This window comes from Pan troglodytes, chromosome 11 (genome assembly GCF_028858775.2).
Source record: "Pan troglodytes isolate AG18354 chromosome 11, NHGRI_mPanTro3-v2.0_pri, whole genome shotgun sequence".
Classification (NCBI taxonomy): Eukaryota; Metazoa; Chordata; class Mammalia; order Primates; family Hominidae; genus Pan; species Pan troglodytes.
In genome coordinates this window covers 90119510-90146507 of record NC_072409.2, presented here as the reverse complement: position 1 = coordinate 90146507, position 26998 = coordinate 90119510, and the positions used below count along the sequence as shown (strand labels likewise).

The window sequence follows — 26998 nt, the reverse complement described above, 5'->3', positions numbered from 1 at the left end:
CCAATCTGTTTCATCTAAATCAGTATGATTTACTTTGTCTACATATTTATAGCCAATTTTTAGTCAAAGTTATTTATACATACACAAACACACACACATATATATATAAAATACACACACACACACACACAAACGAATTCCTCAGCTAAGCATATTGCTATATAGATACAGTGTAATGGGTTTTGAAGGATAAACAGTTGTTCCTTTAGGAAACAGAAGAAATAGCCCAATTTTCAATCTACTGCATATATTTTAAGTGAAATTAGTGGGATGTCTTCGTGCAAGAAAGATCCACTAAGAAGGGTGATGGTTGATATTTGGTCTTCATTCAAAAAAGTTGCTTTGACCTCAAGCGAAAGTACTGAGAAGAACAGAAAACAATACTGTATGTTATATTGAGGAGCTGAAGCACATTTATTGTGACACTTGATGATAATATAATAATATGCCTTGGTACCATATTATTTGGTGTGCCATTCTTAGATCTTATGTTGCCATAACGACAGAATATGTGTGTGTGTTTAGTAGAAAGACAATCCTTTTTTTTCCAGTCAATTTTTTCTTTGATCTATAGAACTTGCTTCTTTTCTCTGAAGTTTTCACAATACAGCATGAAGGAGCACAGGTAATAATTACAGAAACTTCAAGAGAAAAAGAATACATGTTTTAAATGAAAGCGTTAAGCCCCTTGCCTTATGTCCTAAGACACTTAAAGATGATTGAAGTGATTCCTGTCTGTATCTATCATAATGCCCTTTTCCCCTTAACAGGGACAAACTAAAGATACAAAGGTTATGGCTTTCTTGATTAATCTATGTGACAGGGGCAAATTGCCTGCTTTCTTTTGTTCCTTTTTTTTTTTTCTTCCTATAGAGTGCCAGAGGCAGGGAATTCCTATGCTTCACTAGTGACTCATAAGAAAACTTAATAGAAGGTCTCTACTGCCTGCTGGCCCTGCAGTACCTGATTGATGTGGTCCCAAACTAAAGTAGGCTAACCTTCATTGAACCAAGCACTTCAGAGCCATGGGAAGAAGTATGGGGGAAGGAGTCCTTGTACTCTGGCAATGAGGAAAGTAAGTATGCTATTTTGCTGTTAGTTGTGTTATCTATATTTTTGAAGACAACCTTTTGTTATCATTGTTACCTGTAGAGTTACTGTATTTTTGTAGTAACTGTATTATCTGTAGTAACTGTATTTTGTTGTTACTGTATTATCTTAGTAGTTAAAAAATATAGGTCTCTGTGAAACCCTCAGTTTTCTAGATTGTAACATGGATTTAATAACATATAATATTTTTGGTGAGAATTATGTTAAATAATCTATGCAAACGTTTAAAAGACTACCTACAAAAAACTTTGAGTATAATCAATGATAATTACCATAATTACATGAATGGACGTGGAAAACACTGAAGGGGCTCTTTAGGCTACTGCTGAGCTGATGACATATACTCTTTACCCCTGAAGTCCCTGTGCCCCTTTTCCTTCAGTACAGAAGAGTTCATCAAGTTTGCATTTGTTAATCCAGCTAACATTTAATAATCTTCTTGCTAACTATCACCCATGACCCCAAGCCAACACAGTAAGCTGTTAAGAGGCACAATGCTAGGTATTTAATACTTCGTAGCATTTACCATGGTGATGTTGGGCAGGGAGTTACTTATAAAACCATTATTTTAGATATTTTACAATTTCAAAGAAACATCACATGTATTTTCAGTAGCAAATATGTACACACATTTAATATTAGATATGAATATCTTATCAGTGGTCCTCAAATCCAGCTGTGCATCAGAATCACCATGGAGAGTATTACAAATGTAGGTTTATGGGTACCCCAACACTGATGTTATGATTTGGTAGGAAAAAAGTAGGGCCACAAAACCTACATCTTGACAACTTCTAAGACTAATCTGATATAAAATCCAGTTTGAGAATTAGAGTTCTGTAGTAGTTACAGTACTTAAACTTATATTAACTTTGTGGTAAACACACACACTCAAACACATACACACTATTTGCTACCTTAATTTTCCTTCTCCTCATGTATTTACAGCAATGCTAAGAAAGAGACAATATGATACCCTACATAACAAAACATAGGATGTACTGTATTTGCTTTTAGCACAATTGAAAGACATGCCAGAAAAAAAGTAGATCTGAGAGAAAAATATTCTATAATGCTTTGCAAAATTATCACTATTTTAATCATGTAAAAAGGACTGAATTTAATTTTTGCAAGTTTTTCTTTTCTTTGCATGTTAAGTATTGAAATATCTTCAATATTGTGATCTCTTCCAATTTATCTCAGCAAAAAGCCAGGGCTATATTCTATCATTGTGGCCTATTTTTGTATTTCTATTTATGAGGTAGGCCATCATTATAATGTTAAGTAATTAATGAGATATGAACAGTGAAATTATTATGGGGCTTTAAATCATTTAAAGTCTATTCAGTATTATTACATCTTTGACAAAGGAAAATAAAATTCATGATGAAAATGAGAATTACAACCTCATCTAAGCTAATCTAACTGTGGTTTTTAAATATCACTTGGATCAACTCATTAGCTCTCCCTGATAACTGTCAGTCTCAATATATAGGTGACTGACCTTACTTTATAGTATTCACCATAACTTCTTAGCTACAGCTGACAGTACTGAAAATTGTGTGGGATTATTTCTCCTGTGTGTAACGTGGTCCTGCATATTAACATTGGCTAGTTGAATGCATGTTCCCTAAAAGCATCCCTCCTTCAAATTTGAGCTCCATGTAATGTGTTTACATTTTATTTTCTTCAGTTTCAATTAACTGGCCAAATCCAACCTAACCTTGTAGAGGAAACAACTAGTAACAGTGTTATCAAAGGACTCAAACAGGCATGCGTGTTTAGACATTTGGTATATTCTGTTCTGCTTATGTACACGAGATGGTTCATGAAGCCATTTGAAAAAGTTGCTTTCCCACTTACAAGCTAAATTCTGTGTGACAATTTTTTAAAGCTATCCCCATGCATTCGAAGCACTTGGGGCTTTTCTTGCATTCTACATTTTTCAGTATGTGTGCCAGCTTGTCCTCTATCCTCTGAATTCACCCAGTTCAAGTCCTGGTTTTAAAAATTTTATTAATTATACTCTTTTAAAAGCAAATGTCATAAATTCTATGTAAGAATCAATACACAGTTGTGACTGCCCATTTTTATTACAGTAATTGTGATACTAAGAAATAGAGAATAAATGTATGCAAACTTGGGAATTAAAATGACTTAGATTTTACTCCATAAATCTGTGGTAATCTTGGGCCAGTTCTTTTACACTAAGCCTTTGTTCCCTCATGTGTAAATGGGAATAAATATGCTTATCTTCTGCTTCACAATGTGGTTATGAGTTTAAAATAAGGCAATTTATGTGAGGATGCTTTGGAATTGTGAAGCATTATATAGAAAAATTATGTTATTAAAATAAGTAACTTCCAATTTAATATCTCAGTTGTATAGAGTAAAAGATTGAATAGGTTTTTGTATATAGCAGATTTGGCCAGGAATCAGTACCATGACTTCTGTGAAATATGGTTAATAATGTCTAAAAGTTAGGACTTCTCTGAAGATTAATAAGATCAAGTTTATCTCTTGACTGCCTCTCCCCTCCAATCTCTACTTCCTAAAACTTACCCTGTTTTCCAAATCCATACATCTCAGGCTTTTGCCATAAAAGTTTGATTATATAAGCATATATCTGTAAAAATACACACACACACACACACACACATACACACATATATATAACAAGCCAACGAAAATCCTCCTCTCTGGTTTCCCATGGAAGCTATGTATCTCCATCATGAAATGTCACCATGATGATTTTATGTTTTTCACTGACTACTAGGTTATACCGTAAATTCCTTGAAATATAGGACAATTGACTTAATTTGCTTTATATTTTCATGATCTGACACCTCATATACTTAACACTCAATAAACATTTTTAGAATTAAAGTAAGTAGTTCAGCAATGGGCATTCAATTTCACATGAATTCATGTGAATTTGAATGCCCATTACTGAGCTACTGACTATAGAAACTGTGTTGTAATTCTTACTTATTAGATTAAATCCAACTTCTTCTCTGTTATTAGGAAATAATTAAAAAAACCCTGATGTTATACTGAGTGTTATAGTAAGATATATTTTATTCAGAGAAAGTATTTTTCTGTAATAAGCTGTTTATTACAGTAAAATTCCGTTTAAAACTTCTGGTATGTATTAAGAATGATAACACTATTTATCCTTAAGATGTTTGTCCTATACCCAGAGGACATACAGTCATATATTGTATTGGAAATATTATTCATGCCATTTAAGTTCCAGAACAACTGCAAGTCCCACCCAAGCAATTAATACATCTTTTTATACAATAGTCATACAATCCATTAAGTGTGTTTACCCACAGTGGAATTGTAACTGGGATGGACGATATGAAATCAACCTTATAACTTCTCAGAAACTCATAGTTGCACAATAGCAAGAATGAATAAAAAGGGAAGAGTCTCACTCTGCCCTCCTTTTTTTAATCTGTGAAATTTGAAATTAAAAAATTAATCGTTTTCTTCAAGTACAAGTAGGGTTTGGAGCTCCCATGGAGTGGCTTGCCCAGCATCCTTTCATCCCTTTATTGAATCTCTGAAGATATATGCAATGCACGGTGAAAGCACTACCCTCCACTTTCTGCATTTTCTTGGTCTTTCCTTTCCATTCCCCTCAAAAGTATATAAAAGCAGATATCAGGGATTGAAGGAGGTAATGATCATGATTGGTAACTGAGGTGGGAAGCACTGCCTATGATCCTAAGAAATGTTACTTTCCCCCAGACAAACATTAACAGTGCAAGACACAGTGAGAGTCACAGATCCATGGATGGACGATCCTTTTGAGGACAATAGAGGGGGAATTTGGATAAGTTTCCTGAGTGAGAAACCTTCCAGATGGCAATCTGCAAGTTAGTTGTTCCTTCTCAAAACACAGAGCTTTCTCAAGAGAAAGATAACACCCTCTTTCATCAGAGCGAGTGAGGTAAGTTTTCAACAGAGTTATTCCGGAATTGGAAAACAAAATGTGTGCAAGGAGTTTGTTGTTGTTGTTGTTGTTGTTTGTTTGTTTGCTTACATAACATAGTAGAAATACCTGATGTTTTGCGGTTGAGGCAAAACATCCTCTAACACAAGAATACAATGTTTATAATGCATCCAAGGACCTTTCCAATCAGGAATAACAGCACAGAATTCAAAGAGGTCAACACAGACTAGAGTACGAAGCAAACCAGAAGGGGTTATGAGTCTCATGCTCTACCAACTGAGCTAGTCAGGTGACCATAGAAGAGAAACAGGACACAGAAGTGACCCAATTACTTCCCAGTCCTCAAACTGGAGTTAGGACTCATCACTAATAAGGAAAATTGCTGATTATTGTTCATACTTGAATATGGTATGTAGGTGATTATGTATACATTTAAGTTAATCAGTCACTGCATTCATTTAACCATTTTGAAATTCAGTTGTTTTTAATACATTTATTTGATTGAAAAGTTAAGATTAAAACAAATTAAAAACCCAAATGTACATCAGCAATAGGTCATTCTTACAATTCTACACAATTGAATACTAATAAACAATAAAAAGAAGCTATAGTTACACTAAATAAGGATCTTCAGTAAAAGAAGTCAAACACAAGTTTATCTAATATTTTATTTATATTAAGTTCTAAACACAAAAACTACTATACTGTGATACAATGGTACATATAAAAATGGACAATGATTTTTATGGGGTGTGTGTGACTAAAAGAGGCTATGGAGGTTGGGGGGCCTCTGGATGATGGTAATATGATTCTTTGATCTAGATGCTGGTTACTAGGATTTTATCACTTTGGGAAAATTTTACCAAGTTACAGAGAATGACTATTCATATGTCATCTTTCATTTGAAAGAGTTCAAAATAAATAAACACACAGGTCATGAATGTAATATATCGAAGAAATACATGGCAGGACAATTTTCTTGTCAACAGCTCTCATATTTGACATCCCAACCAGCATACTCCACACGTCAATGAACAATTTGCCAACTCCAAATATCCTAATAGTTCAAATTTGATGCTTTGGTTCATTTTGTTCCCCCAGCTTGGATGATCTACCTTTTCTCTCCCCTGGAGAAACCAAGTTCAATCCACAAAGCCCACATAATATTTCTCTGAACTTAAGAGCTCTTGATCTGAACATCTTTACATCTTTGATTATCTCTAAAGGAACTTTTTTTTTTTTTTTTTTGAGACAGAGTCTTGCTCCTTCACCCAGGCTGAAGTGCAGTGCTGCAATCTCAGCTCACTGCAACCTCCGCCTCCCAGGTTCAAGCAATTCTCCTGCCTCAGCCTCCTGAGTAGCTGGGATTACAGGCACACGCACCATGCCTAGCTAATTTTTGTATTTTTTTAGTAGAGGTGGGGTTTCACCATGTTGGCCAGGCTGCTCTCAAACTCCTGACCTTGTGGTCCGCCTGCCTCAGCCTCCCAAAGTGCTGGGATTACAGGCATGAGCCACCACACCCGGCCTAAATGAACTTTTTTTGGTGCCTATTCCAGTTTGTGTGCTTGTCCTACTCTTTCTCTTAAACATGAAGTTTCCTTAAGTCAGGGGCTATGCTTGCCATCTTTGTATTTCCATCTAAAGTACTTGGCATAGCTCCTGGCCTATATTAGGTACTATAGTCTGTAAATATTTGTACAATGGAATCATACTTACAGCCATTTTTGACTGCAATATCTTTATATTCCAAACAATTTTTGAGGTCATTCTGCAGTTCCTCAGAAGGCTATGATCTTTTAATCTATGGTCAAGGATAAGATTACTTGTGGTACTTCATCACAGTATAACATAACAGCAAACTTTAATTGTTTAATATTTCATTCTGCAAGATCTGCCTAATAGACGGAAAAAATGGTTCCTTTCTTATCGGAGTGAATGTTCCAGGGAGACTAATATATATATATATATATGTGTGTGTGTGTGTGTGTATATATGTATATATGTGTGTGTATATATATATGTGTATATATGTGTGTATGTGTGTGTATATATGTGTATATATATGTGTGTGTGTGTGTGTGTATGTATATATATATATATATATATATATATATATATATCTCCTGTAACTATATTGCAACAAAACAATTTATCAACTCCACTCATTCTGGGGCTGAAACTTTCTACCTTGATTTGCATTCACTAAACAACTCGGGCTAAGCCTAGCTCTAAGAATCAAATCATTACTATAAATGTAATGATCTGTTATGCTGCTCTCTCTCTCTCTCTTCATGATTGCTGTTTTTCTTCCTTGAACCTGGAACGCAAAGAATTAGGAGAAAGTTGCAAGTCTAGAAGGTGAAATCAAGGATGTATTCTTCATACTATCACACAAAATTAAGGAAGCTGTGACAAATTTTTAATCAGAAGGAGCTCTATCTGCACTAGACAATACTATTCACTTTAGGTCTGTTTAGATAGAGACCAGTTCTGTCTCCTGGTTGAGGGGATTACCATAATTTTCATTTTTTATTTCAGAAGGCTCAATGTCTCTACAATTTCTTTTTGTACCTCAGCAGTCAACTAAGTCATGCAGACAGTTTTTTACATAACCTTCCCACCTGCCACTTGTTTGGCACCTTATACAGCTTGGGAGAACAGTGAACCAGCTGTAAACAGGTCCTGAGGAGAAGCTTCCAGATTGCAGCACTTTAAGTTCTGATTGCTTCCCTCCTGGCTATGACATTGTTTTTCCCTAACATTGAAATACCATTATTTTCTTGATACAAACTTTGTTTACTGCTTGTGATCGTGTTGCCTAGGGTTTCGAAAAATTAGTGCCCCTTAAATAATCCAAGAAGAAAAAAGATCATCTAAGAGAAAGCACAGTTACCATGCAGTATCTTTCAAGGCTTGAAGCTGCACCGATTAGAATGCTTTTCTGTGGTTACATATCTTCATCTGCCATATTGGCTGGAGACAAAAAAAAATGCCTTCTCTCCATTTTACTCACACAGATTTCTAGAAACTGACTTTTGCTCTCAAATATGCAGTATGCAGAACTCCTTGAGAAATAACATTTATCTAAGATTGAGCCTTCACAATTGTAAAAAATAGTGCACTCATCATCCTGCAAAAGAGCTTTCAAATGAAACATAACAAACCTAACTGGAGAGCAGGAAAAAAAAAAGGGGGTCAGGGAGACGGGACTGGATTATAGCAGCAGATAAATATTTTTCATTAAACATTAAAAACAACATCTGTTACTCTCTTTAATAGTGTGAAGATTTCACTTTATTAAGTTTGGGGTGGTTAATGACTTTCAAAGTAATTTGCAATTTAAACATGCCTCTATCTAGTGACTAATTCATGGCAGTCTTCAGCATTAACTATCAATTTTATTAACGGTTTCTCTCTCAAAAGTGAAAAAGTGGTACATCATTTCCTTGAATTGTGATAATAAGAAATAAATGGATATTCTAAAAATATTTAGTCTGTGACTTTTCTCAGTGTTTCCCATTTCTAAACTTTCCCCTTTTTATCCGAGAAAGGAATATCTGGCAACTAAAGAACAATTGATTAGTAAAAGCAAGAATATCTTCTTTTCTCCTATATTATTCGTCTCCAAATTGCCAGCTGATGGTGGTCATTACATTTATGGTAATGACGACTTTATTCACAGAGCCAGGCTCAGGCTAAGTTCTTCAGTGAATGCAGATCAAAGTAGAAAGTTTTAACCCCACAGTAATGCAGTTGACAACTTGTTTTGTTGCAATATACCTAGAGCATGGGTGAGATGATGAGAACTCAGAGTATGCTGGAGCCACAGTGCTTGCCTGTACATTCCCAACCTTCACTGTGAGTTTCAGCTTCAGCTTCTTAGCACCCACTGGGGCTGTGCTCTCAACTCCAATGTGATTAGCTGATGCTCTTAGTAATGTCTTACCCTCAAAAAGGCTGGAAATTATTTCTTATTTTCAACCAATACTTGAAGTCAATACAACAGAAACATCAGTCCAATTCAAACTTGTGCTTATGATGTTCCTCAGGAAGACATGATACCACTGATAACCTCACCTTGGTAGTCAACCTCTTCTCTCCCTACCTTTGCCTAATGTTAATGAGAGAATATTAACATTCTCTCTTTATCCACTTACCTATGTCAGTTAAGTCCCATCAGGTTCCAAGTCAGCTTAGTATATCAGTGTTTTGAAATATATATTTCATTAAATATGAATATATATATATATATATAAAATCAATTGTATCCTTTATTTCTTTATCCAAAACCAATTTTTTTTTTTGGAATTCAGAGGAAACATGATTCCACATTTAGAAAAGGTAAGAGAAAGAAGAAAAAGAAGAAAAGAAAGCATTTTCTTTCACATGGAATATTGTATAATTGCCCCTCTTGGTACTGTTTATTTTTAAACTGAACTAAGTATGTTCAAATAGACCTCAGTTCCTAAATTTTTTACCAAATGATAATTATATTTCCATTCAAAAGATCTATAAGATATTCAAATGAGGGAATTACTAAAGTCTTCTTTTACAGTATCCCCTAAAGATAGAATTGGTAGAGTCTGATGGGTGAAGAAAATAGTCTAAATCAATCCTGGTATTTCTTTGCAACCTCATATTTTATTTGAAAGATTCATGAAGATTTTGTATTTGACTCCCTAATGTAGGTGAGTAGGTCTTCTGTGTCTGCATTTAGGATTTTTCTTTTTTTGCATTAGCACAAGTTTTGAGCAACTTACAATATGCACTGTTACAGTTTTCTTCACGTTTCCAATACTTGGGTTTTGCTTAATCTCTTTGTTCTTTGAGTTTATAGTCTTCTCTGAAATTTGAAAATATGTTGGACATTATTTCTTTGCTTGACTTCTATTGTATGTACTTTAAAGAAAATACCACAAACTTGGCATTTAAAGTGACAACCCTTTATTTGTTCACAGCTCTATAGGTCAGCAATCCAATAAGGCATAGAGAGGTCTTCTGCTTAAACTGTTGTGTCTGACTGGGTTCTCTTTTTTTTCCTCTTTCTTTTGGAGGCTTTGGGAACAAAATCTTCTAAAATCCTTTTTGTTGGCAGAATTTAGTTCCTTACGATTTTAGGACTGGTTTCCCCATTTCCTGCTGGCTATAAGCCAGGAGGTGCTTTTCCTCGATGCTGCCTGCTTTCCATGACACTTGGCCCCTTCTATCCTTGGGCCAGCATTGATATGCTGAAGCTTTCTTATGCATCAGATCTCTGACTTTCTCTTCTGCAACCGGCTAGAGAAAGCTCTCTTCTTTCCAACACTTTATGTGATTAGGCGAGGCCCACACAAATAATCTTCCCATTTAAAGGATAGTTGTGCCTTATAACCGAATCAAGAAAGCAAAATCTACCGTATTCACTGTCCTGGGGATTATATAGGGTGAATACACCAGGGGCTGAAAAATGTTGGGGCCATATTAGAATTCTGTCTACCACCTTAGCTATTATTTTGTGCCCATCCTCTCTCTCCTTGAGGGATTCTCACTACGTGCATATTCAGACTGCGATGCGGTCCTGCAGCTCACTGATGCTCTGTTAATTTTTTTTAGTCTATTTTCTCTCTGAATTTCATTTCCAACTATTGCTGCTGCTATATCTTCAAGTTAACTACTCTTTTCTTCTACCATGTGTAATCTGTTAATTACAACCAGTGTATGTCTCACATGTTGTAGTTGTATTTCTAGAAGTTTGAATGGGGTTTTAAATATCTTCCATGTCTCTAACTTTTTGAATGTATGTAATACAATTATAATTGCTATTTTTAAGTCTTGACTATTAATTCTAAGGCATGTGTCCTCTCTGAGATGGTTTCAATTGATTAGTTTCATAATTATATTCTGTATTCTCCTGCTTATTTGTAAGCCTGGTAATTTTTGCTTGGATATTAAGCATTATAAATTTTACTTTGTTGTGCCTAGATATTTTTGTGTTTTTATAATATCATTGATTTTTTTTGTTTTGGTTTTTGTATTCTCTGGGACACAGTTAAGTTACTTGTAAAATACCTCATCCATTTGGACCTTGCTTTTAAGATTTGCTCTATAGGACTAGAGCAGTAAACAGTATAGAACCAGAGAGGTGACAGAAATTAAGAGTTCAATTTTGGATGTCTTAAGCTTTAGGTGCTTGTTAGACATATGAATGATGCTACAGAATAGGTAGTTGAATATATGCGTCTAGTTTCAGAGAACAGATTAGTGATGGGAATATAAATTATCTTAATAATGCAAACAAGCAATTTAACACACACATAACTGTGTGTTATTTAACTGAAGGAGTCTAATTGATAGGACTGGCAGAAAAAGGACACTCTGACTTTTTATGTCATTGTTGTACCATGGTTCAGTATTTTTTCAAAGTGTGGCCTCTGGATCAGCAGCATTATCACCTGGAAATCTGTTAATAATGCAAATTTGTGACTCTACCTCAGGCCTACTGAATCAGAAGTTTCAGGAGTGGGGCCAGCCATCTTTTTAAATAAACCCTCTGGATAAATCTGATAAACTTAAGTTTGAGAGCCACCCATTTTGCCAATAAATGCTAGAGAGTACTTTGTGGATTACTGTACTGTCATCTTAGCTGCCAGGTCTCAAAAAAAGCAGATGTTTCTAGATGAGGAATCGAGAAAGGACATTCCATGTGAGAGGAGCAACCTGCGAAAAGGCATTGGGTCTAAATGGCATTCACATCAGTCCCTCACTATTTAGAGTAATTTATATAATCTTTTTTAATTGAAAGAGGCACTCTGAGCATCCCTAAGTGTGAGTTTCTAATCAGGGAATTCAGTGAAAATCCTTTTCCTCCTAAAAATTTTATCTGAGCTTTCTAGAAAATACAATGTTTCAAAATACAATGTCAAAATACAATGTTTAAAAAATCCCAATTTTACAAATGTTTGTACTGTTGAAATGTGTAAATTGAAGTAATAATTATTCAATTTCTAACCCTATATTTACTTTGAGACTATGGACAAATCAGAAATTCAATTTTCCAGATATTTTTACTACTCTAACATTTCCTACAAGAGCTTAACACATGCCTAATACATGTTAAGTATTTAACAAATACTAGCAAACATAATTTGTATTATTTCAAAGGCACTGACCGTTCCCTTGGTGCATTTTGAAGAGTGTCACAGGGGCTCAGTGATTCATAGCTAGTGTTCTAAGTAATCTCTTCCATTTAGGTAGTATGCATTTGCATACCATAAAAGTAGAGTATGATTAATTGCATTGTTTATAGCCCTAAGAAAGTGCTATTTTGGAATAAATATGGCCTGCCTGTAAAGGTATTATTAAATACCACACTTTCTTCTTTCTCAAAAGTAAAAGATAGATATTACCTGTCTAACTTCTCCCTAGATGGGCTGGATCAGACACTTATAAGGGGAGCATAGTGCTGAGACAAGGTCTACGAGGCCAGAAATGTTAAATTGGCTGTCAGGTACAGGGATATAAGTTCAAGATTAGAAATAAAACATGAAGGCAAATAAAGACAGGAAATGGGGGTAGACGAAGAGTTAAGTAGGACTAAGCTGAGCCAGCCCAAGATTAGGTGAACTGACCTGGACCTCTCCTCTCACCTTCCCAGAGCTCCACCTTGATGACTGGTTTTGACAAAATGCTTTACTTAGGATCTGGTGCACACTCTCTTCCACTTCTTAAATAGATGCCTGTTTAATTCATGTTTCAAGCAGTTTCAAAGCAAAAATTTCATACTTCAATACAGGTAGGTAATCCTGAAATGGATTAAAGTTTCCTATTTCTGTCAAAAGCATCATTCCACTTATGCCTGGGCTCAAGATTTTACAGTTATACTATTAATTATCTTTCATTAGCCACATCTCCCTTTTCACTACTTTTTATTTTATTATTTATTATTTATTTATTTATTGAGATGGAGTCTCACTCTGTTGCCCAGGCTGGAGTGCAGTGGTGTGATCTCAGCTCACTGCAACCTCTCCCTCCCAGGTTCTAGCGATTCTCCTGCTTCAGCCTCCCAAGTAGAGACAGGGTTTCGCCACATTGGCCAGGCTAGTCTCAAACTCCTGACCTCAGCTGATCTGCCCGCCTCGACTTCCCAAAGTGCTGGGATTACGGGTGTGAGCCACCGCGCCTGGCCTCCATTTTGTTTTTAATGTGGAATACATTACATTTTTGAGTACAATACAAGACACTAAAAAAGTGTAAAAAACTTATGATGCAGTTATATTACTGAGGCACCAGGCTTGGACCCACCCATGGTCTAGGAAGTTGAGCGGTAACCAACTACCATTAGAGTTTTTCATGCCAAAATGATATTTTTCATAAAGTGCTATACAGAAATCTGAGGTTTCGATTTGTTTACTCTTCAAAAACTTTAACAGATTCAAAACTCTGTTGTGGAGAAACCTGTGGATTGGTTGCAAATATCCTTGGAGGCTACCTCTGTGAAAAAGGGTGACTGCCCTCTGTCTGGGCAAGAAAGAAAATCAGCCTGTCAACTTTGACAGTAAAATGCCCAATGCAACTTCTTGTTCAGCTTGTTTCTAAAACATATAAATCCCTTGTTAATCGATAATACAGCACTCAGTCACTAATTTCAGAATAGAACTATGAATAAGCTGTGACCCAGCATTTCTCAAAGACTGCTTGGAACATCTAATACTTAAGAAAGTTAGCTTAATAGGCATGTAAATCTTTTAATTCTCTAGGTTCAATAAATTATATCCTGACATTTAGATAACCAGAAATAAGGTACTAGAGTAATATTGCCTCAACTGTTCTTAGGAATCTCTTTGTTCATGAGAACATCAATTATGCACAGAATGACGCAAAATGCGGGAGATACTATTCTGGGTACTTTGGAATATCAGAGGAAAAGGAAACACAAACCATTTAAGATGGCATTTTCTGACTGCAACTCTTAGAGAGGGTTAATAGCAAAAATTTTCATACATAGAATTCGTGTATGATTCGTGTACTGATTTAAAAATCAGTACTAATTAATATTATTAATTAGCATGTATTTTATAATCGATGTTGAGAAAAAAAGCAAAATAGTTCTTATTTTTATCCCACAGACTAATTTAATAAATATTTATTTACTGACTTCCATGTATAATAGAAATATGACGGGAAACCAGGCAGACATAATCCCCATCTCGAAGAAAAATATACTAAAGAAAGCTTGGGAAAATTACAATTAAAGACATAGCCATATTAAAGCTTTAAGACCGTTTGAAAAATTGTAAAATAATCAATTATAGGTAATGAAGCCGGAATAAAATAATGGGAAATTCATTACACCTAAAAACTTAGCCTATCGGAAGCTATTCTTTTTAAGGACATAATTTATCTTTTATCTTCCTGATACTAATATTTATTCTGAAAAAGACTGAAAAGTTCATATAATTCCTTCTTATTGGCAATGAGGATGACTTTATTTCTCAAAATACAACCGTTTACTTTAAAAAAGTCAAATGATGAGAAATCCTTTACTAGTCCTATTTCTTATTAAGTCACATAAAATGCAGAACTCGTTGTACATAATTATCTCATCGGATCACCTCTATTTCTCTACTCCTATTTTTTGTTGTGATTTTATATTGTCCATTTTTAGGTTACCTTCTTTACTGTATGTGGTTTCAAACTTGCAAAGACAGTTTTTGGAAGAAGCAAAGCATAGCAAACTTTATTAAAGATGTGCAAACATGTTGAAAATACATTCCACATATTAGGTAGAAATTCTCCATTCCATATTAAGTGTAGTTTCTTTCTTAATTCCATATGAAGGGCAGTTATTTCCATATTAAGTGTAGTGGCCACCTACAACATTCACAGAGTGTATTACTTATGCCCTTTAAGAGCAAGCACCACCCATTATATATGTGTGTATATTTTTGTGTGACCTGTGAAAAACTCTATTAGGACCAACATCAGTTTTCCACTTTCTCTTTGTTAACGAAGAGACTTGATCATGATTTGGTGATGTAGGTTTTGTGAGTGGCAATGCACAGAGGCCAGGGCAGTGTATCATGTATATTGTGTCCTCATTCTCTATATTCGTAGCCTTCATTTCAGCTGGGGCTGGACGTGTGGTCCAGTCTTTGCCAATGATGACAGAGAAAATCTGATGAGAGGATTTCTAAAAAGCTTTTTCTTTCTTATAAAAAGTTCACAGAATTGTCAGGCACTGCCTTTTCCCCTACCTTCATTGATTAAGAGGCCATGTCAAAGATATGACATATATTTTGTGACTGTGAGACATTACCCAAGATGGAAGCCAACAGCCTCAGAATGTTGGAGAAAAGTTCAAGATCCCAGATGTCAGTGGGTAGAGCAAATGGGGAGATGTCAAAGGGTATAAACTTCCAGTTATACGAGGAGTTAAGTTCTGAGAATCTAATGTACAGTAAGGTGACGATAGTTAATAATAATATATTGTATACTTGAAATTTGTCAAGAGAGTAGATTTTAAGTATTCTTATCACATATGCATAAAAGAAAATTATGTGATGTGACAGATATGTTAATTAGCTTGATTATGGATAACATTTCAATATGCATATGTATATGAAAAAATCATGTTGTACACATTGAATATATGCAATTTTTATTTGTCAATTATACCTCAATAAAGCTGAAAACAAAATACTGATGTTATGTCATTTTTAAGAAGCTGAACCAGCACTAGCAATATCTGCTATGGTCTTCTTACTATGCAAAAGAGATGAACAAACATAGATTTAGAAAAGTATTAGTTGGGGTTTCAGTTTATGGCAGCTGAATGTATTCTTAACTTATGCACTTTCATACCTTTTCATTAGTAGTACTCAATAAATAATTTTTCAAATTGTTCTTTAATCAAGATGTCATGTATGTTACTTGTCACCCTCCCACTCGAGTGATCTAAATTTGTTGCTCACTAATTTTTGCCAGAGCTAGTCAGTAGACCTTTAATAACTATTTATCAAATGAAAATGAATAAAATTTTTATAATATTTATGTTTTCTTGCTACATAAATTTCCTTCTCTTTCCTGTAATCTTGAGGTCAATTTATTTTTCCAGATCATAATTTTGATCATGCCTTTTTTCCTGTTTATGTATGTTAAATGGCTCCCCAGAGTCTACAGAAATCCAAATTTGTTACTCCATTATTTGAAATCATTCAAAATCTACCCTTAATATTTCTTTTCAATCTAATTTCACATTATTGATTATAATCCAAACAAATGGCTGTCACTTTTTCCTACACAGCTTACCATCTTTGGGGAGGGGATACTAATTATTTTGCTGAAATGACTGACCACTCCTCATTTGTGCCTAGCAATCACTTGTTTCTCTTTTCAGTTCCATCTCACATTTTATCTCCTCCAGAAAACCTTTCTTTACTCCTCAATTTAATCTACCTCCACCAAAGTGGAAACAATATTCTCCTACTCTGAACTATGAAACAGTAACTTATTTGTGATTTCCTAATAACTTATAAATGCTGCTGAATATTATAGGTTTCTAAGTACAAGGCTTTTCTACTCTACTATATTTGGGATACTGTCTGTGCTTTTCTGAATTTTGTTGCGGTGTAAAACACACAGAGGTAATGCAATATATGTATTGTAATATATATACACAAACTATAAAAATCACAAATATAGAATCTGATGAATATTTAGGCACATGAATACTGTTATATAACTCCCACTTAAATGAAGATATAGAACAAAACCAGTATATCCAGAATCCTTTCTAATGTTTCTTCCCAGTGACCATCCCCTGTGAAAGGTAATCAATCACTCCCCTGATTTCCATCATCATATATTAGTATTGCCTGTTCTTGAACTATATATAAGTGTTGTCATTTGTTATGGATTCTTTTGTGTTTGGCTTCTTGTGTTTATGAGCTATATTCATGTTGTTCATATGAATGTAGTTTGTTCCCTTTCATGAATATAGTATTTTGTGTGAATGTACCATAATTTTTATCCATACATTTATTTTATTCAAACATAACTTTTATGTTTATTGGTAAACATTTGGTTTGCTTCCAGTTTTTCACTATTATGAATAATGTTGCTATAAACATTCTTATACAAGAGTTTTGGGAGCACATTAGATACATTTCCACTGAGTATATATCTGAGTGTAGAATTTCTGGTAATAGTGTGCGTGTAAGTCCAGATACTCTGCTTTGCAAAGTAAAAAGAAAAAAATTCTCCACTTGCATCACAGATGACTGTATATATGTGGATCTATTTCTGAGCTCTCCATTCTGTTTAATTATTTTCTTTGCCTGTTTTTATGCCAAACATCACACTGTTTCAATAACTATAGCTTTATAATAAATCTGAAAGTCTGATAGGGTAAATCTTCCATTTTTTTATTTCTTAATTTTCTCTACCATTCTTGTCAATACATTAAAAACAATATAACTGTTATAAGTACATGGAACTATTTATTACAGATTAACTTAGGAACATTTGGCATTGTTAAAATTCTGAGTTTTCTAATTTATGGAAATAGTATATCCCTTCATTTGTTTAGGTCTTCTTACATTTTTTGTCATAATTATCTTGTAGTTTTCTATGTTGAGGTTTTGCACCTCTTTTCCTTAGAATTGTTGTTTTGTTTTTGTTTTTGTTTTTGTTTTTGTTTTGAGACGGAGTCTCGCTCTGTTGCCCAGGCTGGAGTGCAGTGGCGCGATCTTGGCTCACTGCAAGCTCCGCCTCCCGGGTTCACGCCATTCTCCTGCCTCAGCCTCCCGAGTAGCTGGGACTACAGGCGCCTGCCACTACGCCCGGCTAATTTTTTGTATTTTTAGTGGAGACGGGGTTTCACCGTCTTAGCCAGGATGGTCTTGATCTCCTGACCTCATGATCCACCCGCCTCAGCCTCCCAAAGTGCTGGGATTACAGGCGTGAGCCACTGCGCCCAGCCAGAATTGTTTTTATTTCTTTTACTTGCCTTATTGAACTTGCAAAAAACTCCAAATGATAATAAATTGAAGCAATTATAGCTGGAATCCTTGTCCTGCTCTCTTTCCCAACCTCTGTCATTCAATATTTTATTGCTAATGTGACTTTTGCTGGAGGATTTTTGCATATATGCTTTATCGGATTTTTTTAGACTACGATTTCTGGTTTAATAACAGTTTTTAACATGAATAGGAAGGATTAACCTTCTAATCATAAGTATCTGGTACAGAAGTTATATATCCACACTAAACAAATTAAAAGCTGGTCAAAATATATGAAATGACTGTTTTTAGCTATTGAGACAAGTAGTGTTGGGCTGTGATTCCTCATAAACGGGAAACAAATTAGATGGTCCCTATTGAATTTTCAGCTTTCTTCATGGTGGCAATTTCCAGTCTCCAGTGCAAGGAGGGGAAACTGAAGGAGAATAAGGCGGTTACATTCAGTTAGAGCCTGAGAGCAGAATTTGGTTAGGCTGAAGCAGCTGTAAACTGTGGAATGTAATACCAGAGAGGAGACTGCCACACAAAGAACTCTAAAAATGTGAGCAAAGATCCCCTGTACTCTGTTGTCAAATACTAAGCTGTGCATCAACAATGTTGCTGCATTATATGTGGATATGGCCAACACCCCAAAATATGGTGCTTCTGTCTCTCCCAAAGCATAGAATGAAGTTGTTCTCCAGAGTCTCCTTAACTACCTAAAGTCTGGACCTGTCACAGAAGAAAACAATGACCTCTGGTCACTTTCCTAAATTTTCATTAACTGAACTCTTATCACAGGATGAGAGACTGAAGTCTGGCCACATACCTGGGCACACTTTTGTCACTAACCACTGTCTCTTCTGTGAGCGCAAAAGACTTCCTTCCAGCCATCGTATGTTCTTTAAGCTCATTGAATTTCCCTAACAATCATTTACTACCCCGCGAAAATCATCCACACTTCCCCATCTCACTTTTCCCTAAGAAGGAGAGCATGTAACCATTCGTATCCCATTGCATAGTAATCACTCTGTGGTTCTCCCCCAGGTACATTAATAACTTTGTATGTCTTTTCTCCTATCAATCTTCCTTTTTTTCAGTTTGATTTTCAGCAAACCTTCAGAAGGCAAAAGGGAAAGTTTTCCCATGGGCCAACGTGGATATGTTTCTGTAATAGTCTGCTCAGCCTTCTACAACAAGATGTCACAGACTGGGTGACTTAAACCAGGGATCCTCAAACCCTGGCAATGGATCGGTACGGGTCAGTGGCCTGTTAGGAATCAGGCCACGTAGCAGGAGGTGAGTGGCCAAGCAAGCATTACAGCCTGAGCTCCGCCTCCTATCAGATCAGCGGTGGCATTAGATTCTCAAAGGAGCACAAACCCTATTGCTAACTGTACTTGCAAGGGATCTAGGCTGCATTTTCCTTATGAGAATCTAATGCCTGATGATCTGAGGTGGAATAGTTGCATCCAAAAACCATCCTCCACAGTCCCCTCCATGAAAAAAATTGTCTTCCGCAAAACTGGTCCCTGGTGCCAAAAAAGTTGGGGACCGTTGGCTTGGACAACAGAAATTGGTTACTCACAGATTTGGAAACTGGGGAGTCCAAGATCAAGGTACTTACTGATTTGGTTCCAGGGCTCTTTTCCTGGTTTGTAGATGGCCATATTTTTACTGTATACTCATATGACCTCAACTTTGTGTACGTGTGGGGGAGAGAGAAAAAAGCTCTCTGATATCTCTTCTTAGAAGGGCACTTAATCTAATAGGATCAAGGCTCCACCTTTAAAACTTATAGGCCCTGTCTCCAAAAAGTAGTCAAATTAGGGGTTAGAGCATCAACATATAAATCCGGTGAGGGGGTTGGCAGGAGGTCCCAATTTTGTCCATAGGAGTTTCTGTTATTTGTTTCCCTCCCCTTTCATGTGTCTTACTGTACCTGGTAATTATCGCCTGAATGTCAGAAATTATACATATATAATTGTTATCTCTGGGCCATATTCTCTTCTACCACCAATGATTCATCTTCCTCTAGGAGGCAGCTGGAGTATGAAACAGATTACCTTAATGCAATCAAGACCAATCAGATTTACGGTTGGTTTATTGTGGTCATAAGGCTCAGATGCTTTTTAATTTGCCTCCACTCCTAAGGCACAGCTCTGCAGGGTCTCTAGCTGGAGACCTAACTACAGTTATTGTTTGATCAGATACTTGTGTATGCTGAAACTCTTCTCTCACTAGCAGCAGCTTTCTGTTTTGCTTCTTAGCCCCTTTCCATGTTCACCTTAAAGTATTAGGATATTCCTCAAAAGAAAATACCCAGAGTGTTCCCTTTTCCCCATCTCTGAAAACTCTGAGACCATTGTCCCCAAGTCTTACTTCTTGTGTCCTAAACAAAAATTATTCGCCAGCCCCATGCAATTACCAAAACCTGCTCAGCTTATCTGTTTTGGTTATGGTCCTTTGTCCTGTTTTTCAGATTCTCACTTTCCCAAGACCATAACCTGGCAGATTCCCTGAGGGGAAAATGTCTTCTTATCCTCTGTTTTTGATTTTCTGCTTCCTCATTTGCCTTAGCAGCAATATGGTCTTTTCAATTTGATTTTTAAACATTTTATCCAGCTTTTCTAAATGTATTGACTGAAGTACTGGTCTGCCATGAGCTGCTGCATCAGAGCCAGAAGTGAAAGTATGACTCTGACATGTCACTTAGTACCTAATATATAATAAATGTTAGCTAAATCTAAATATTTAGTGACTGAAAACAAGAATAAACAAATGAACAAATTAAAAAATACTTTTTTTATTTAGTAAAGAGACCTTGATCAAAGTGCTGAATCTAATATTAAATTTTCTTGGAAATTATAACAATGTTCAAACTATCCTATCAACTGTTGCATTTTTTTTTCTTTTTTGTGGGGGGGTGCATGGGTGTTATGTTACAGAGGTTATAGTAGAAAGAAATTCTGGGGACAGGATATATACGAATATTTCACATTTTCTTCTTCCACCAATGTAATAATTAAGAACTGGAAATATTAGTTAAATTAGTGTAAGAATACGTAGAGAAGCTTAATCTTTTCTGCTAGTTACTATAATTTTACAAAAGGACAAGAAGTATATTAGGTTAAAATTTCTTAATGTTGGGTTAATTGTAATAAATAAGAGTTCTTTAATTTTAGAGCACCTGATTAGCTTTATTTAACATATGAAATGCTAGTCAATGAAAATTAAAAAGGGTTAATGTTTCGACATGCATATTTCATTATTTAGCCTTATATTTCTAATATTTTCAATGCATATTAATAAAATGAGTTGAGTACTTGGCATTTCTCCTACAAAGAATAAGAAGGTAGACAGTACATGAAGATTATGACCTCCTATTCTAGTTTTCCTCCAATTTAAATTTAGCAAATCTCAGTTTAATATTTATAGATAAATGATGGACTACAGGTAACTTCTAGCTACTGTGGAGTTAACATGATTTTCAGATGCCTATTTAAGCCATGATAAATGGAAAATGTCTAAACCTTAATTTCTTTCTTCTTCTTTTTTTTTTTTTTTTTGAGACAGGGTCTTGCTCTGTCACCCAGGCTGGAGTGCAATGGCACGATCTCAGCTGACTGCAACCTCCACCTTCCAGGCTCAAGTGATTCTCCCACTTCAGCTTCTCAAGTAGGTGGGACTATAGGCACATGCCACCACACCCAGCTAATTTTTGAATTTTTTATAGAGACAGGGTCTTGCTATGTTGCCCAGGCTGGCCTCAAACTCCTGAGCTCCAACGATCTGCCTGCCTTTGCCTCCCAAACTGGTGGTATTACAGGTGCAAGCTACCGCCCCCAGCCTAAACCTTCATGTTAAATCTACTCTCTTACTTTAATTTACAATTGAGCCTAAAGAATCAAGATTAAGTATAGAAAAGTGCTGATGGTCTTTGATTTGAAGAGGCTATAAGTGTAAAAGAAAAATTGCACTGGACAGAGTTAAACAAGAAGACTTTATTCAAGACGACTGCAGTAGGGAAGACAGATTGAACTCAATCCCAATGAAACAAAAGGCAGGAGAGTTTTTAAGCACTGGGATGAGCTAATGAAAAAGAACCAGAGAACTATAGGCTGATGTGGTCCACTGTGTTTGCTAATTGGTGCTTATGGAAGTTAGGTTCCTAGCCTCCCATCTAGACTGGGAGATAGGAGTCCTATCTTCTTTGATGATTACATTTCAAAGGAACAGTTCCCAGGTCCTTGAAAAAGAAATGCCTAGATTGTAAAACCGGAAAGAGGTTGGGAGAAGATTTACATCTCAAAAAGTCAGGAAATTATTTACAATAAAAAATTGTCTGAGGTAGGCTGGGAGCAGTGGCTCACTCCTGTAATCCCAGCACTTTGGGAGGCCGTGGCAGGTAGATCACTTGAGGTCAGGAGTTCTAGTCCAGCCTGGCCAACATGATGAAACCCCATTTCTACTAAAAATACAAAATTAGGTGGGTGTGGTGGCAGGAGCCTGTAATCCCAGCTACTCTGGAGGTGGAGGTGGCAGTTAGCCAAGACTGCGCCACTGAACTCCAGTCTGGGTGACAGAGCAAGACTCCATCTCAAAAATAAATAAATTAAAAAAAATTATCTAAGGTAAATTAGGATGTCAGGGCCCCTAATATCAAGAAGAAACCTATTTAATGTTTAGTCAAGCTGAGGGTAACATTAAGGCCTTCTTGGTCACAATGTACACAAAACCTGTGGGATCCCATATAGAAACTCTGTCTCTCTTTTTTCCTCAGTCCATATTTGGAATAACAACAATATAACACTCCTTTGGTAGTTATATTTTCTCACCTTCTTTACAGAAGAAGAATTCCTTACTTAGAAAGGGTAAGTAACTTGACCCTAATGACCTAGCTGGAAGTGACAGGTCTCTGTGAGATTCAAGAGTCTATTTTCCTAACCATTGTGTTACAGAGATGAAGTAGACCTAATTGTGATATCCTTTTCCTCTTTTATGCCCTTTTTATTTATCCTTATGTTGCATTTATCCAAATTAATTCAATGGGGCAGTCTAACAAATCTAGTTTACATTTCATTAATTATGGGCATGTTAATAACAACTCTTAACCCCAAACATTACCACAGTTCAGGGACAAAGGTTATTAAGGAGGATATAAATTCTCTATATGTACTGGATGGCTCCCAAGGAAACAGGATTGGCATGTTTTACTATCAGTGTTATCAGAGTCATGTTGTAGGCAGCTCCCTTCTATCAAGTCAACAAATAAAATAATGGTAACTACCTTTTTTGATGGATAACATGTTAGCCTCTGTGCTAAGAGATTTGCATAACTTTTTTCATTTAGCTGACCTAGGATCTAAAGAGATAGCAATGTTCTCCATTTTAAAAGTGAGAAACCTGAGTTTTAGAGAAGCTAAGTAACTTGCACAAGGAGAAGTCACTTTAGCAATATTCATAGTTATTACAGTTTGAATCTGGAATTGAATTTGCATTAGCTCATTCCCGTGGCTGTGCTCAAGGGCTACCCTCTACTGCTCTGGTTCTGGGCAGTATGTCAGCTTCTTCCCTCTTTTCTTTCTGAAGGAGACCGCAGAATGTCATCCCAAAATATGGCACCCTAGTATGCTTAAGTATTTTGAAATGAAGGCCCTTGGAAATCAGCAGGTGCTAGGAGAGGCTTTTCCCCTATCTGCAGAGGGACTGGGCACACCCAAAAAGAAAACAATTACCTTCTGTCCCTTCCCTGAGTTTTCATTAAGTAAACTCATATTGTAGGGAGTGGGGAATGTAACTACACATGGACAAATTTATTTCATCAGGAGCCACTGTCTATTCCCCTAGACCCATTCAGTTTCCAAAGAAACTAACCATTGGTTAGGAACCATTGTCTGAGCATTGGGCCTGTTCATTTCCCCTAACATTGTTTACTCTAGATTTCCTAATCTCCCTTCCCTTGTGAAGAAGGTTTTAAAAGTATATGTACTTCATTTGGTTTTGGATAATCATTCTACGGTGATTTTTTTTTTTACCCATGCATAATAAAATAAATTTGTATGCCTTTTTCTCCTATTAATGTGACTTTTGTCAGTTTATTTTCAGCAAATCTTGACTGCAAAGGGGAAGTCTTCCCTCTTCACTCCTATGCTTCCTTCTTTTCTTCATTTTTTTTTCTGCCTTCCAATTTACCTTGACTACCTTTTTTTCAATTATCTCACAATCTTGAATAAATCAACATTTAGTAGTTATGTAGTTAAGCACTTTTACATTTGAGCAACGTGAATAATGTAATATAGTTGACTTCTTAAATGGAAGCCCTTCCCTTGGGCTTTTACAGTAATTTTAAAAAGAGAAAAAAATAAATTTTTATAAGTGGAAACAAATTAAAAATTTTTCTGTCACAGGTGTAAATTTATACTAAATTTCAATTAAAATACAACTACTTATATATTTCATAAATTTGTGGTAGAGGGCATTGATAATCAAATATATTGATGTTCAGAAAAGAATACCTCCAAATTTGTCACTTTGGACTTCAAACAGAGCAGCTGAAGAGCAGCAAAGGCAGGGAAAGGGCTTTCTCTGATCTACCCTTAACCGACTAAGGTAAGTTCCTCCAGAAGACATACAATTGTCAATCAGGGAAGATTAAATCAGGAAAAGAGACTACAAGTCTGACACCTCCATTGAGAGACTTTAACCACAGCTACCATCAATTCCTCTGAGGGTTGCTTCTGAGAAACTTTATCTGCATAGTAAGACAGCCTTTGTTCCCAGTGCAGTTTCTCCCCTGACCCTCCCATGGCTTGTCACCATCTCCCCCTGAAAAGCCCCCAGACCCTATTCTTTCTCTAGGATATAAAACTTCAGTCATTTGAGGGCATAAAGGTATAAAATCTTTAATCATCGAGTCTTTCTTTGAGTCTCACATTTTATGGGATGCCCATGCATGTTGACATAAAGAATTTGTTTGCCTTTTTACCTCTTAATCTGTCTACTGTCAAGTTTATTCCAGAAATCTAACTTTCAGGGGGTAGAAGAGAATTTTCTTTCACTCCTACAAGCGCATTCTTTAAATTGTACTTTTACACCTTCAATAAAATGCTTAGGAATTCCTAGGTCAGTGCTTTTTAAATCCCGGCTAAAGAATTGCCTAAGTAGTTAAAAAAAAAAAAAAAAGAAAGAAAAATACATTCAAACCCTACCATATAGCCACTCTAAAGTGTCAGGTGTCTGTGATTAAAAACATCCCCACTATTGATTGTGATATATAGCCTGGGATTGAGAATCTCTGCCCAATTTGTTTTTATTGACATTTTAACACATTGATCAGTTTAGCTTAAAAATGATTTAAGAAGTATTTGTTTTGCTTCTGTGCTATATAAATAGCCATGTTAATGTTTCTGGATGTTCACCAAATATTTTCAGTTCTGTCTTCTGGGTATCTGATTGGATTGTACTTCCCAGCTGTCTTGTTGTGGAGAGGAGCAGTGTGTCTAATGAAATTGTACTTCTGGGGCAGAATACTTAATTGCTAGTTTAGTTAGGCCTGAGCTACTGAACATACACTAGGCAGTGCAGCAGCAGCACCATCACTTGAACTCTTCTTAGAAATGTAGATTTTTCAGGGTCTGCCCCGATGTACTGAATCAGAATCAACATTTTCATAAGATCCCCAGGTGACCTCATGCAAGTTAAAATGTGAGAAGCCTTTCCCTAGAGTTCTAGCTTTCCCTAGAGTTCTAGCTTTCCCTTGTACTATGGCCAGCAATATTTGAGGTGGTAGCTGATTTCTTGGCCTGGAACTCTGAGTGACTATGGTGGGCAGGACTCCCTGCCAACCAGCAATGGGCATGTAGCATGAGCTAAACCTTTATGTTTTCAGATGTTTGTGTAACTTGCCTTTGTAGCATAACATATCCCATACTAACTAGATACCTTGGATGTACAGGATTTCCTTGCCTTTCTCTTCAAACTCACTTATAAAATATACAGTGTCAAATCTAAACCAAAAATCTGTAAAAATGTTCAATTTAAACACAGATTTTTATCACAAAAGGCAAAGATTTAGACTGATAGGAAAATAAATTCAAGACCAGAAAGAGATAGGACAGGACAGGAAAGGTTCCTTCAGATTGTTGAGGAAATAGCTGAATTGAGCTTATAAGCAGCCAAGAAGAATGGCTGCCTATGTTTTGGTATTTGAAACTCTTTGGTATTAAAACCAAGGCCAAATGTGTGAGTGACGGGTTGAGGGGTATTTTCACAATTTGTCAGATGGGCAACTCTGTTTACTAAGCAAAGGAAAAAGCAGGTGGATTAAAAAAGAGAGAGCAGGAAATGGAGAAAAGAGAGGAATACAAATAGTAACAAAGGTTTCCAGCTTACCACAGCTTGCTCTTTATTTCAAACCCAGAAAATAGCTCTGGGCACGTTAGCCTTGATGAACTGGAAAAGTTCCACACATTAAGGCCAGCAACCCTGACATAAGGCCATATCGAGAATGAATACATCTTTTCGATGAAGGGCTAATCTTGTACAAACACATTGCACGGTGTTTTCAGGTCCTCTAATGACCCCCAGACTCTCTCTCGCACCATATTGTTAATGGAGAAGATATTTGTGTTAAACATTGTGCAGATTAAACTGGTGGATTATTTTCCCTGCATTTAAAAATATCATTGTGCCCCGTGGCCAGACCATTCCTAACTGAGAAATACAAAATGCAAGTGAATTTTTCTTTGCTTCATTAAAGGAAGCTTGAGAAAATTTAAAGGGACTGTTCAAATGTCTTCCTTAAAATATGCCTATTTCTAGGGCACCCTATGATACCAGTGGCTTCAGAATAGGAATGAGATTATTATAGACTAGATGACAAATTTATTTAATCATTGTGGTATCCATTTATTTAAAAACTGTGTGCATGCTCTCTTTGTACCAG

General features: G+C 36.0%; 1 long non-coding RNA gene across 1 annotated transcript; it reads left to right on the top strand.

Moving 5' to 3' along the window:
• The first annotated feature begins 493 nt into the window (after nucleotides 1–493).
• On the top strand, nucleotides 494–25219 carry LOC104007832 (uncharacterized). Its single transcript, XR_008537008.2, has 6 exons — nucleotides 494–625; nucleotides 874–1075; nucleotides 4867–5068; nucleotides 18441–18613; nucleotides 19152–19350; nucleotides 22835–25219. It is a non-coding gene; the product is annotated as an uncharacterized LOC104007832 (long non-coding RNA).
• The last annotated feature ends 1779 nt before the right edge of the window (nucleotides 25220–26998 follow it).